Below are 13,272 nucleotides of genomic sequence, written 5' to 3' on the forward strand. Positions count from 1 at the left end.
ATCAAAGATATAAACATAAGGGCCAGCCAAGTAGCTCAGCAGATTAAAGTGCCTGCAAGCAGGTTCAGGGGCCAGGGGTTTGATCCCCAGGCCTGCTGTGCTGGTCCCACCCCCAGGCACACTAAGATGGCAATTGAGACTGGGTGTGATGGCATGTACCTGTAATCCCAACACTCAGGAGACTGTAAACAGGCAGATCATTATGATTCCAATCTAGTAGTGAGACTCTGAGCACTCTGTAGACCCTTCCCTAAGATACAAAAGCAAAACAAAACAAACAAACAAACAAAAAAAAAAACCCATTAAAACAGAAACACTAAATCTGCTGGAAGATAGAATACATAGAATTATTGAAGACGTTGGTATAGTCAAAGACTATGAATGAGACTTCCTGCGGACGGAAGTTGGGGAGTGTGTGCGTGCGTTCCCGCCTCACCTGGTATGGGTCCTCCGCACGGCGCAGAAAGCGGCTGTGACCCAGCGGAAGCAATTCCTTGGACTGCCCCGGAACCCACAGGGGAAGCTACTAAAGAAAGTTCCTGTGGAATGAAAGTAGAATTATATAAGAACATAATGGATGGAGAAGAGAAAACCTATGGTGGCTGTGAAGGCCCGGATGCCATGTATGTCAAATTGATATCTTCTGATGGTCATGAGTTTATTGTAAAAAGAGAGCATGCACTAACATCAGGAACAATAAAAGCCATGTTGAGTGGCCCAGGTCAGTTTGCTGAGAATGAAACCAATGAGGTTAATTTCAGAGAAATCCCTTCACATGTTCTTTCAAAAGTCTGCATGTATTTTACCTAAAAGGTGCGCTACACTAACAGCTCCACTGAGATTCCTGAATTTCCCATCGCACCTGAGATAGCGCTGGAACTGCTGATGGCTGCGAACTTCCTAAATTGTTAAATAAAATAAATTATAATAAACTGTTAATTTTTCAGTATTTAATATTTGTAGTTCAGTTAGTAATTTTTTCATATATAGCATGTTGCCTGTATGCAATTGAACTATAAAGTTAATTGCAAAGCAGATTATGTTTTTGCATTAGTAGAGTTGACATTTGTTTGCCACGTCAGCAAATTAAGGACGTTTTCACAAATAAACAGATATGCCAATTCGTAGGTGGTTTTGCCTTCTTTTGGATGTAACTTTAAGATTAGAACAGTGATACAGCAAGTGTGAAATGTAGGCATAAGTGAACATGTTCTACAGGTGAATAATTGGCTACATATTTTTATGTTTTGTTTTTTGAAAAACATTCTGATCTTATAACTTCTGATAAGTATTATTAGTTATGCAAGTAATTACATGAACATTTATAACTTAGAACATTTTATATAACAGAGTTTTTCTTAAAAATGTTTTTTTTATAAACGGTATTGTTTAAGTGTATTGTGTTTTGTTTATTGTTGCAATTTAAGAACTTAAAAGCAATTTTGGAAAGTTACTAGTTACAATACAACTTCTGGGGATTTAATTGTTTAATCTGTAGCCAGATGGTCAGCAAGTAAACTAAATGACTTAATAATAGTTCTGTGTATTGTGCATTTTGGCCAATCCAAAGTGCTATCTCATCTTACTATAATGCTCCCTTTATAGTTTTCATTATTCCCTTACACTCCTTTTGAATATACTTCTGCTTGTTTACATGTGTATGAAAACACTCACTATGGGCTTTTATCTAAATCTTAAAAGCAAGCAATTCTAGTTTTCTTCCACTCAACTGAAATGTTATAAAATGGAAAAATGGAGAGATACAATGCAAATTTGATGATATACTTAGATATATTACATGAATCATCTAATAATTGAAATATGTTTCAATAAACATACTACCATCATTTGTTCTAAAATCAGACTCCCATCTAAGTCATGCCAGGTGTGGTGGTGCAGCCCTGTAATCCCAGCATGCGGGAGCTGAGGAGGATCCAGCCTGAACTACATAACAGGACCCCGTCAACAAAACACTATGACAGAGCATCTTTAGACATGGAGAAAGATGCACTGTAGTTGAGTTTAGTGTTGTCTGTCTTAGAGCTACCATTACACTTGTAAATTTAATCATCAGTGTATTAAAATGAGCTTAAGGTGTCTGTTATTACCATACACACCTATAACCTCAGCTATTTGGGAGGATCACAAGATTGCAACCAATTTGGATAACCTTTTTAAGACTCAAAGGTCTGGGAATACCGTTCTGTAGTAGAACACACCTGGGTTTTATCCCCAGCACTACCAAAAAACTACAACAAAAACTACCTTAATATAGATCAGCGGGGCCAGGGAGACAGCTCAGTGGTATAAGCGCTTCTCTGGTAAGCGCAAAGGCCTGAGTTCAATCCCCGGTTCTGCCAAGAACAAAGTACAGGGGCTGGGGAGATGGCTCAGTGGAATAAGCGCCTCCCTGGCAAGCGCAAGTGCCTGACTTCAATCCCTGGTTCCGCAAAAAAAAAAAAAAAAAATCAGCTTTTTCTAAAAATAAAAATAATTTCCTCTTAGCAAATGTAATACTTTCCAGCTACTTTAGCATAGACTATTATCAAGTATATTGTGGATGTAGGGATGCTCTGTGGTAGGCGTGAAAAGATTGCTACATGGTAGCAAAAGTATCAACTAAACCTAAATGATTTCAAGAGGATAGCTAGAAATAAAGTTTAACTGTCAATTTTTAGATAACTTTGTTGAATGCAGAAGTAACCTTAAGTTTAGGACATTAAAACAAAAGACTAGGCAGACCTGTATGCTTTACAGCAGGTAGTGTGTCAATAAATTCTTGACAAAGGTATGGTAACCTGGGTATTTGAACTTTTTAGCCTCTTTTCATGAAAGATTCATGCAATCTTTTGCTAAAGAATATCTAACCACTTGAGGTGGGAATTATTTTGGTCAAACTTAATGTGATTTTTATAACAGTGAAACGGGGCCGGGGAGATGGCTCAGTGGAATAAGCGCTTCCCTGGCAAGCGCAAGGGCCTGAGTTCAACCCCCGGTTCTGCCCAAAAAATGAATAAAGTTATGTGTGTGGGCCGGGGAAATATCTCAGTAGAATGCGCAAGGGCCTGAGTTCAATCCCCGTTTCTGAAAAAATAAAAATTATGTGTGAAGCTTCTCACCAAATTTTTCTGTACAGAAAATAATATAAAAATCATGTAATGTTTAAAAAAAAACAAAGACTATGAATGAAACCCTAGTTATACAGGAAATATTACAAAGAATCAACAACTGGGACCTTTTTTTATTAAAAAAGTTTTTCACATCAAGAAGATTATGGGGCCAAAGAGGAACGTGATCGATGACATAGAGTGTGCCTAAGGAGAGTCACATGGGGAGAAGATACTCCCTCAGGCTTTCACAGAGAGCACATTGGCCAAGCAATGGCCATGACTCATCCACATGGCTGCACTGACAAAGGTTCTACAATCTGAGGTACAGGATCTCAGGATAAATCCTGAGGGCATTTCACTGACCTTCTCGGACTAAAAAGCTACAACTCTTGTTGCATAGGTCCTGCTTTACCTTGGTCTTAACCATCCAGCAGAAAAGTATGAAGACAAAATATAGGAAATAAAGCCATGCTGTTATGTTGAGCTGTGAGGGACTCAGGTTCAATAATTTCTGACATTGCCAGTTAAACAGAAGACCCAATGCTATTATGGGCTACTGGACTCTTTCAGAATATTTTGCTGAGTTTACACACCTATAATATTCAATAACGGAACTTAGAAAAAATGGGGTATACTGATGAATGTCCATTTTGTATCTGTGTATTCAAAGTGGTTGGGATAGATATATAGTTGCATTCTCTTAATGAATAAAATGATTTGTTCTAATGGTGTTTGTAAAGAGGATCACAAGTCCGCATCTTGTACAGAAATTAACCACTAAGAAAAATATATGCAGTGTATTATGTTGAAACTGTACTTCCAATTTGATTTGAAACTGTCTCATTGCTGTTTATCAATAAAACTTTGAAAAAAAAAGAAATACACAAATAACTGTGGGAGCCATAAAAAAAAGAAAAAAAAAAGTTTTTCACAGCAAAATGAACCACCAACAAAGTAATGAGACAACTCACAGTGTGTGAACAAATTTTCTCTAGCTGTTCACCAGACAAAATATGAATATCTAGAATATTTAAAGAACTAAAAAAAACAAAAACCAGACTCCCCCAAACTTGAAGACCCAATCTAAAACTGTGCATCTGAAATACACACACACCTTCCAGATGGAGAAGTAGAAACAGCAAATAAATATAGAAAAATGTTCAGCATCATTGGTCATTCAAGAGATGCAAATGAAAACGATGTGAGATTCTGTCTCACTCCAGAAAGAATGACAATTATCAAGAAATCAACCAATAACAAATACTGGTAGGGCTGTGGAAAAAAGTAACCATTCTTCAGTGCTGGTGGGAATATAGGTTAGTGGAAATCAGTGTGGTGATTCCTCAAAAAAATGAAACCGGAAGTCTATTCCACCCAGCTATTCCCTTCTTGGCATCTTCCCAAAGGAATTAAAAGCATCATAGCACAGTGAAATATGCACACCCATTTTTACAGCAGCAGTTTGTAATAGCTAAATCTTGAAAACAACCCAAATACTCATCAACCAATGAAAACTGTCTTAAGTTACTTTTTTGTTACTGAGACAAAACACCTGATGTCCAAAGTCAAAGGGGGAAATATTTATTTAGCTCACAGTTTATATGGATTTCAGTCCATAATCAGCTGGCTTCAAGGCAGAATGGCAATAGTTCATGGCAGTAGAAAACAGCAAAAGAACAAGAGAGAGACAACAGGGACCAGCTTATTTCTATCACTTATATTGTATGCAGGCTACTCCTCCTAGGGAGATATGACACTCATACCCTTAATCCTAGCATTGAACCATGAGTCAGTCACAAACTCTAGATTCAGCCACCTCTGAAAAGCCCGCCCCATGATTGCATGAAGCTTTGGGGAGGAACCCAGATACAAACCCTAACAAGTGGATGAAGAACATGTTGTTTGGTCTGTTCTACACAAAGGAATACTACTCAGCTATATAGTAAGATAAACTTGAGACATTTCTAGCTAAATAGATGCACCTTGAGACCATACCCTTTCTTCCTTCCTTCCTTTCTTTTTTCTTTTTTTTTTTGAGACAGTCTCACTGTGTAGTTTACGCTGGGCTTGAACTCAATGTGAATCCCAGGCTGGCCTCAAACTCCTGGAAATCCTCCTCCCTCAGCCTTCTAAGTGCTGGATTACAGGTATGTGTCACCACACTCAGCTTCCAAAAACCATACTCTTAAGTGAAATAAATCAGACACACATATTCAAATACAGCATTGTTTTTGTAGTGTGAGAAACTGAAAGTGTAAATAAGGACCGAAGTGTATAATAAGAATGGGAAGAAAATGTCCAAATGGGAAGAGGAACAAAGGAGAGAAAAGGGGGAAGGAAAGAACAAGAAAAAAGGGAAAAGAAGAAAAAAAATGTGAACAAAGCTTTCATAAATAAAAAGAGGACATGAAGGAAGGAGAGGCCGTTGGGGGAAAAAGAATCAAGTTATATCATGTATAGGTAGAAGTTCCCTATGATCAATGTTATCATCGTGTGTCTTAGTTACTTTTTACTCATTGCTGGGACAAATACCCGACACTCAAAATGAAGGAAGGAAAGGTTTATTTAGCTCACAGTTACTGCAGGGTTCAGTCCATATTCCGCTGGCTCCAAGGCAAACAACAGCAGTTCATGCGGCAGAAAACAATGAAGAGCAGAGGAGGAGCAGCATCTGCAGCGGCATCCAGCAAGCCTCTCTCTTCCTTCTTCGCTGACTGCCAAGAGCAGCGCTCCACAGTGAAGATCGGAGCTGCAAAGCGGCCCGGCTGCAAAGATGAAGCTCCTCCGAAGACTGAGACTTCTCCACGGAAGCAGGGCGGGGCAGCAGGAAACCAGGCAGGGCGGCTTCCTGCCTTTCTCAATTCCTGGGCCCTGCCCACCTGAAGGGCGAGGCCCCCATGCTGCCTGAGCTGATTCAGCCAAGTTGACACAATGTATCAACTAACACATCGTGTATATCTATAACATGCCACCAGGGCTGTGAAGATAGCTCAGTGGCATAAGCGCCTGCTTGGCAAGCTCAGGGTCCTGAGTTTGATCCTTGGTACCAATTAATTAACTCATTAAAATAAAATGTACCAACAAAATTATTTTTTTTTAAACTGGCTATTGGGCCCTGGGATATAGCTTAGAGGTTTAAGCACCTGCCTGGCAAGCACAAGGTCCCGAGTCCAATCTCTGGTACCACACACAAAAAAGCTGTTGTCCTCAGTCTCTCGTGTTCAGCAGTGAAGCTCACCGTAATTAACCAAGCACTTCTTGTCCATGCAGCCTGCTTACAGTGCAGAGGCAACACAGCTGTCAGTGACTGTGTTCCATGAATTCTGCACCCAAGTTAACTGAAGACTTAGGAGACAGAAGTGGCAACAAAAATGATGACAATTAAGAACAATGGTCAAAATATGACCAAAAAATTGCAGAAAATGGTTTTTTATTGCACATAAGTGCATTGTTTTCATTACAACATGTAGCATATTGAATTATGAAGATTCATATAGGCATATTCACATCTGTTCATTATCAAGTGCATGTTATTCATGCATGGTGTCTATGTTCCAATTGGTCATTTGGCAATAAGTCTTAAGCTCATCTGTCTACATAGGCATTTACCTCTTGTCCAAAGGCTCCTGTTTATCTATTTACTAATACTTAATTATAATTTATATTATCATTCATTTTAAATACTTAGGTCAATAACATTATTTATACTTAATTACATTATTATATATTATTATTTTATAATTCAATATATCTTTCTCCATCTTATGTTGCAGCAGGCTTACTAAATGCAACGTTATATCTTTTTGAGACAGAAGTTCAGACTACACAGGCTATGTAGTTCAGGCTGGCCTTAAACTCACTTTGTAGCCCAGACTGGTCTTGAATTTGCAATGATCCTCCTGCCTCAGCCTCCCAAGAGCTGGGATTATAGGTGTGTGCCACCATGTCGGGCAAATATACCCCTCTGGCTGATGATCTTAACTAGGGCTTATTTTGTGGTTAGAGCTTATATTACAAGCTTTCAGAAAAATCATGCTGGGGCTTAATTTCAATTAGATCTTATTCTTTGAGAAATATGGTAGGTTGGGGATGCTCAGCCTAACATATTGACCTGGAAGGGGATGCACGTTAAGCTTTCCTAAAACTGTTGTGCAGCCATATTTGATGAGTTTTGGGTTGATAACAGCATCTATGTGACAGGAGGTGACACCCTGAACCCTGAGACAGAGACTTCTGCCTTTGGGACTCTCAGACCTCACACCCTGCAGTTCTTCATTCAGTGTTCATGTATGTCCTTCATGAGGAACAGCCAGTGTTCGAGGTTCCCTGAGCTCTGTGAGCCACCGTAGCAAATGATCACAGTGAGTAGGGATGCGTGGGCCACTCTAAGTGCTAGCTGGGCAGTTGAAGCCAGGGAGCTAGACTTGCAGCTGGCATTTGAAGTGGGGCAGCCAACCCATGGCACGTGAACCTAACTACAGGTCAACAGTGAACAAAGTACAGGACAACACCCTGAAACCAGAGAATCTGTATGGGGAAAAAAATGTGTCCATCTGATGATAGATGTGTTCTGTGTGAAACTACAGGAACTGTGTCTCATCAGACAGTCATTAAGGAGTGTTTTCTTTCGTGCCCTAAGCTTTAGGGTGATTTTTTTTTTCAACTTTTTTTTTTAAATGTATTTTAGTACAGGGCCTATAGGGTCTCACTACACAGATCACACTCATAATAATCCTCCTGTTTTCACCCTCCCAAGTGCTAGGATTGCAGGTGCATGCCACCACGCCCAGTCTCAGTTCCTGTCTCAGCACACCGCGGGGGTGGGGCCAGCATGGCACATCAGGGATCAAACCCTGGTCCTTGTACCTGTCTAAGCAGGTGCTTTGGTCCACTGAGCTATTTGGTCGGCCCTAGTGTGATTTTCATACAACATTTGACTAACATATATTTCTTCTTAAAACTACCTTCCCATGCATCCCTATGCTCTTTTTTTCTGCCCCTAACTCCTCTTTCCTTCATGCACTCTTCTGTAGCTGCTGCTTCTTGCATTCTGTTGTCCTTGCATTCTGTTCTCTTTTCTTCATCTCTGATGAGGCTCTCCCATGCCAGCCTCACCCATCCAAATGCCATCTCTACCCAGAGAGAGGTTGAAAACAGGAGGATCGCTATGAATCTGATCTGTGTACTGAGACCCTGTAAATACATTTTTTAAAAAGTCATCTCTAGCTAGACAACATGGTACATGCCTCTAATCCCAGAACTTGGTAGTCTGAGCCTAGAGGATCACAGATTTGAAGCCAGCCTGGGTTACACAGTGAAACCTTGTCTCAAAACAACCAAAACAAAAGGAGACAAATGCTGCCTATATGCTAGTAACCCCTAAACTTATATTCATGATGAGTTTGAGCATCAGGTCCATACTTTCCACTGCCTCAAGGGCATTGCCACTGGAATATTGGTCTCCAAAGATGCTTAGACTCAGTGTGTCACACACTGGACTTACCACCTTGCATCACACCCTATATCCTGCTGTGTGTTCTGCCTCAGTGAATCCCATCACCTGCTGACAACCAGACATCAGGGAGTTACCTTTTCTTTGTTTATTCAGCAAATACTTATGCAGCACCTACCAGGCCAACTAAAGCATTGGGCTCAGGGAGAGCTCTATTTCTTGTGGAGAGGGACAGTGGAGATAATAAATAAGTTACAAAGCACAGAGGGCTGTGTCTGTCTGTCTGCTCATCTGTTTGTCTGTCTCACAGCACGTGCTTTGGGGACAAATGAGCAGTTAGAGAAGCAAATGTGATGGAGCAAAACTTGCAGTAGCAGATAGGGCAGTAAGAGTGGATCTCTCCAAGGAGGGCCTAGAAGGGGCAAAGGCTGTGCCACAGGACTCTGGGAAAGGACAGTTAGGGCAGAGGCCTGACTGGAGACCCTCACTGGGGCCCAAGGCACAGCAAGGTGCACAGTGTAGCTGGAACAAAGGGAGATTCCTACAGATAGAGTCACAGGTACCCCAGGCCAGATCACATACAGCCTTTCCAATGCCAGAGAAGTACTCTGATTTTCCTTAGTAAACTAAGGAGCTGTAGAAGGGTTTATGGCAGAGAATCCACATGATCACTCTAGTTACTATGCTTAAAATAAGCTGTACAGAAATCATACCTGTTATTATTTATTTATTTTTATTAATTTAGGACAAGGTCTCCAGGGTATACAGGGTCTCACTACGTAGATTGGACTAGTAATGATTCTCCTGTTTTCAGCCTCCCAAGTGCTGGGATTACAAGTGCCCGCCACCACGCCCAGTCTCAATCACTGTCTCAGCATGTCACGGGGGCAGGGCCAGCAGAGCATGCCAGGGATCAAACCCCAGCCACTGCGCTCTGCCTAAGCAGGTGTTTTAGTCTGCTGAGATATCTGGCTGGCCCTTATACCTGTTATTTTTAAAATCTACCAGCCCTAAAATCTGTTTTCCTCTTAAAAGTTTCTCTATTTCACCTCTTAAGTATACCTTGAACCTATCTTTTGTAATTCTCACTAGTTCAGTCAAACCAACACCCATCATTCCTTCATTTATTCAGCTCTTACTATCTGAACAGCTACTAACTCCAGGTGTCATCCTAGGCCTGGTGCTTGGACATAGCAGTAGAGAAAAACAGTACAAATCCAGCCTACATCTGTCCCTTGGATTTATTTTTTAAGAATTTGCTGTCTCTCAACTGCCATAAGAATTCATTTGGTAACTTGTATCTTCTCCTCACCAAACTTTGGGGCTTAGGAAATAGCTCAGGGGTAGAGTGTGCGTTTTGCAGATGTTAGGATCTGTGTTTGATACTGAGCACTATAAAAAAGAAGTAAATTTTTTCTACATGGTAGGTACTCAAAACATTTCTAATATTTTAAAGTTTGGAGTTTTTTGAGACAGATTTTTGCTATGTAGCCCAGGCTGGGCTCAAACTTATAATCCTCATGGCTTAGCCTGACCGGTGTTAAAATCACAGACATGCACCGCCATGCCTGGTAAAATAAGTATCAATTGATGAATGAATGAAATACCATAATAGTTTTCAAACTGTTTGCAGTAGCTTTTAAGCTTTCTTCTATCTTGTCCTACAGCACAAAGAACATTTTACTCTGACCCAGGAAACACTCCTGCACATGCACACATGCCTCTGTTGTGATCTAGGGCAGGGACCCCAAAGGTCCATGCACTGATGGCCTGATCCCCAGCCCATTGTCCTCCTTTACAAGCTGGTAGAACCTTCACAAGGTAGAACGTAGAGGAGTCTTCTGGTCATTCAGGATGTACCGCAAGGGAAGAGGGAGTCCCAGTTCCTTCCTCCTCTTTCTCTCTTAGCTCCACAGTCATGAGGTAAAAGGTTTTGCCACACACTGTCACCATGATCTGCAGCTTCACCATAGGCTCCAAAACAACAGAGCCTAGCAGTCATGGACTAAAGCCTCCAAAATCCTAAGCCAACATAAACCTTTATCTTTATAAGACTGCTGTTTTAGTTTTTTTTAGTAATGGAAAGCCAACTGGCATCCTCATTTATAAATCCAACATGTGATGCCATTGGATTATGTATGAAGCTGTTTAGTATTATTTTGTCCCATTATGTTGCATTAAAAATACACACACACAAGTTATAACCTTAAGTTTGATCTAGAATACAAATCAAATTTACCTACTGTGGTTTGTATTGGTCTCTAAAGTGCCTGTGCTGGAAACTTGATCTCCAAGGGATAGTATGAGGACAGCCACAGCGCTGAGGCCCTAAAGCTCTGCCCTCGTGAATAGATTAACCCTGTTACTGTGAGAAATTCTTTTTATAACAGAGTCTGGCCTCTCTTATTCTCTTTGGCTTTTCCTCCTTCTGCCATGGGATAACAGACCGTGAAGCCCCTTGCCATAGGCAGGCTTCCCCACCTCCAGAATTGTGAGCCAATAATAATCTATTGTTAATAAATTCCCAATCTCAAGTTTTCTGTTATAGCCCCAAATAATGGTAGGGGACACTACTCGATGCCACCTCCACAACCTGAGTGTTCATTCTAACTCAGAAGTCTTGTCCCGTTACTTCCCTACATAAAATCTTTCAGAGGCGAACTGTTGGCCTCTGGCATTTTGTCCCAAATGTCACTCACTTATGCCTGCTTATGTGCCAACTGTGACACGGCACCCTTAATATGGTATCTGTCAGTGGAATCAGTTTTGTTGCTCAGATTTTCTTAAGGAATAATACAAACAACGTAAAGTGTGGGATGTAGGAGTTGTACTTTCCTTAAGATGTATGTTAAATTCATTACCAAACAAACCAAACAAAATAAAATTAGTCGATGTGCCATCTATAATCTTATTGCTAAAAAAAGATCAACTCAAGCACAAAATCTTATTGCTTGCTACCACTTTGGGGATGCTGTTCTTGGAAGAGAGGTGAGCTGGCCAGAACTAGTGGGTGCTTTCCACTCAGAGTTTTTTTTCTGGTAGCCACTTCCTGCATGCATTCTTTCTTTACAATTGCACATCCTCACGCGCACAGCACTCTCTCCAGCACTAGGACTCTGCACATGACACCTCCTTCCTCTGCCCAGAACTCCGCTACTACTGCTCCTGTTCTGGCTCAGCTCGCATGTCACCATGGAGGAGCTGTCCATTTTTGGATTGGGCCTTTAAACTTGGGGGATCTGGTTTTGTTTTTTTGTTGTTGTTCTTTATATATTCTAGATATTAGTCTTTTGTCTGAGAAACAGCTGGTAATTTTTTTTTTCCATGTGGGTTGTCTCTTCACTCTATTAGTGGTTTCCTTTGCTGTGTAAAAGATTTTTAATAAGATGAGATCTCAGTTGTTCATTCTTTCTGGTATTTCCAGTATGAGTAGGGATTTGTTCATAAAGTCTTCCTATACTATTGTCTTCAAGAATGCTACTTATTTTGTCTTCCAGAAGATTTAGTGTGTCTGTTTTGATATTTAGATCTTTGAACTATTTCAATTTTAGTTTAGTGCATGGTGAAGGATATAGGTCTTGTTTGTAATCTTTAGTAAGTGGAAAACCAGTTTTCCCAGCACCATTTTTTAAAAAGACTGTCTTTCCTTCAGTGAATGTGTTTGGTCCCCTTCTCTCATCCAAGTACTAACCAGGGCTGAGCCTGCTTATCTTCTGAGATCAGATGAGATTTAGTGCATTCAGGGTGGTATGGCTGTAGACCCGGCCCTTTATTAATGACAAGATAGTGTGTTTTAAGTTGTTCCATGTTCCTACAGCTTTTGATTTGTTGCATTGACTTTGTGCCTTTTTTCTTTTTAATCATAATAGTCTTCTACCATAATTTTAAATTGGGGATTGTGATGCCCCGACTTAGCTTTGTTGCCTAGAATTGCTTTTGCTATTATGGGTCTCTTCTAATTCCAAATCAATTTTAGGATTGTTCTCACTAATTCTATGAGATATAGTATTGGTATTTTGATTAGGATTGGATGATCAAATTAAATTATATTAACTGTATACAAATTTTGGGAGTATAGCCATTTTTAGTATATTGGTTCTTCCTGCCTAAGGGATATTTTCCCATTTTCTGATATCCTCTTTGATCTCCTTTCTCAGAGTACTATAGTTTTCAATATAAAGTTCTTTTACTTCGTGTGTGTGTGTGTGTGTGTGTGTGTGTGTGTTTTAATGTATTTTGTGCACTGCCTCACTATGCAGTTGGACTCATTGTGATCCTCCTGTTTTCTGCTGCCCCAGAGCTGGGATTACAGGCATGTGCCACCATGCTTGGTCTCTGTGCCTGGCTCAGCCGGCCCTGGAGTGGGGTTAGCACAACATGTGGTACCAGGGATCAAATCCTGGTCTCTCCACTTGCCTAAGCAGGCGCTTAGTCCACTGAGCTACCTCGCTTTACTTCCTTTGTAAGATTTATTTCTAAGTTTTTTTTTTGTTTGTTTTTTGTTTTTTGTTTTATGCTGTTGTGAAACATTTGGTTCTCCAGATTTTCTCTCAGTGAGTTTTTAGTTTTTGTACAGGAATGCTATTGATTTTTGAGTGTTGACCCTGTATCCAGCCAATCAACTGAATTTGATTATTAAATCTAGAAATCTTTTGGTGGAGTTTTTGGGGTCTTCTATGTAGAGTATCATGTCATCTCCAAATAATGATA

General features: G+C 40.4%; 1 pseudogene; it reads left to right on the forward strand.

Moving 5' to 3' along the window:
* Positions 1–432: 432 nt before the first annotated feature.
* LOC101592873 lies at positions 433–1,125 on the forward strand (annotated as a pseudogene).
* The last annotated feature ends 12,147 nt before the right edge of the window (positions 1,126–13,272 follow it).

The sequence above is a fragment of the Octodon degus genome, unplaced genomic scaffold, assembly GCF_000260255.1.
Source record: "Octodon degus isolate 3935 unplaced genomic scaffold, OctDeg1.0 scaffold00147, whole genome shotgun sequence".
NCBI lineage: Eukaryota > Metazoa > Chordata > Mammalia > Rodentia > Octodontidae > Octodon > Octodon degus.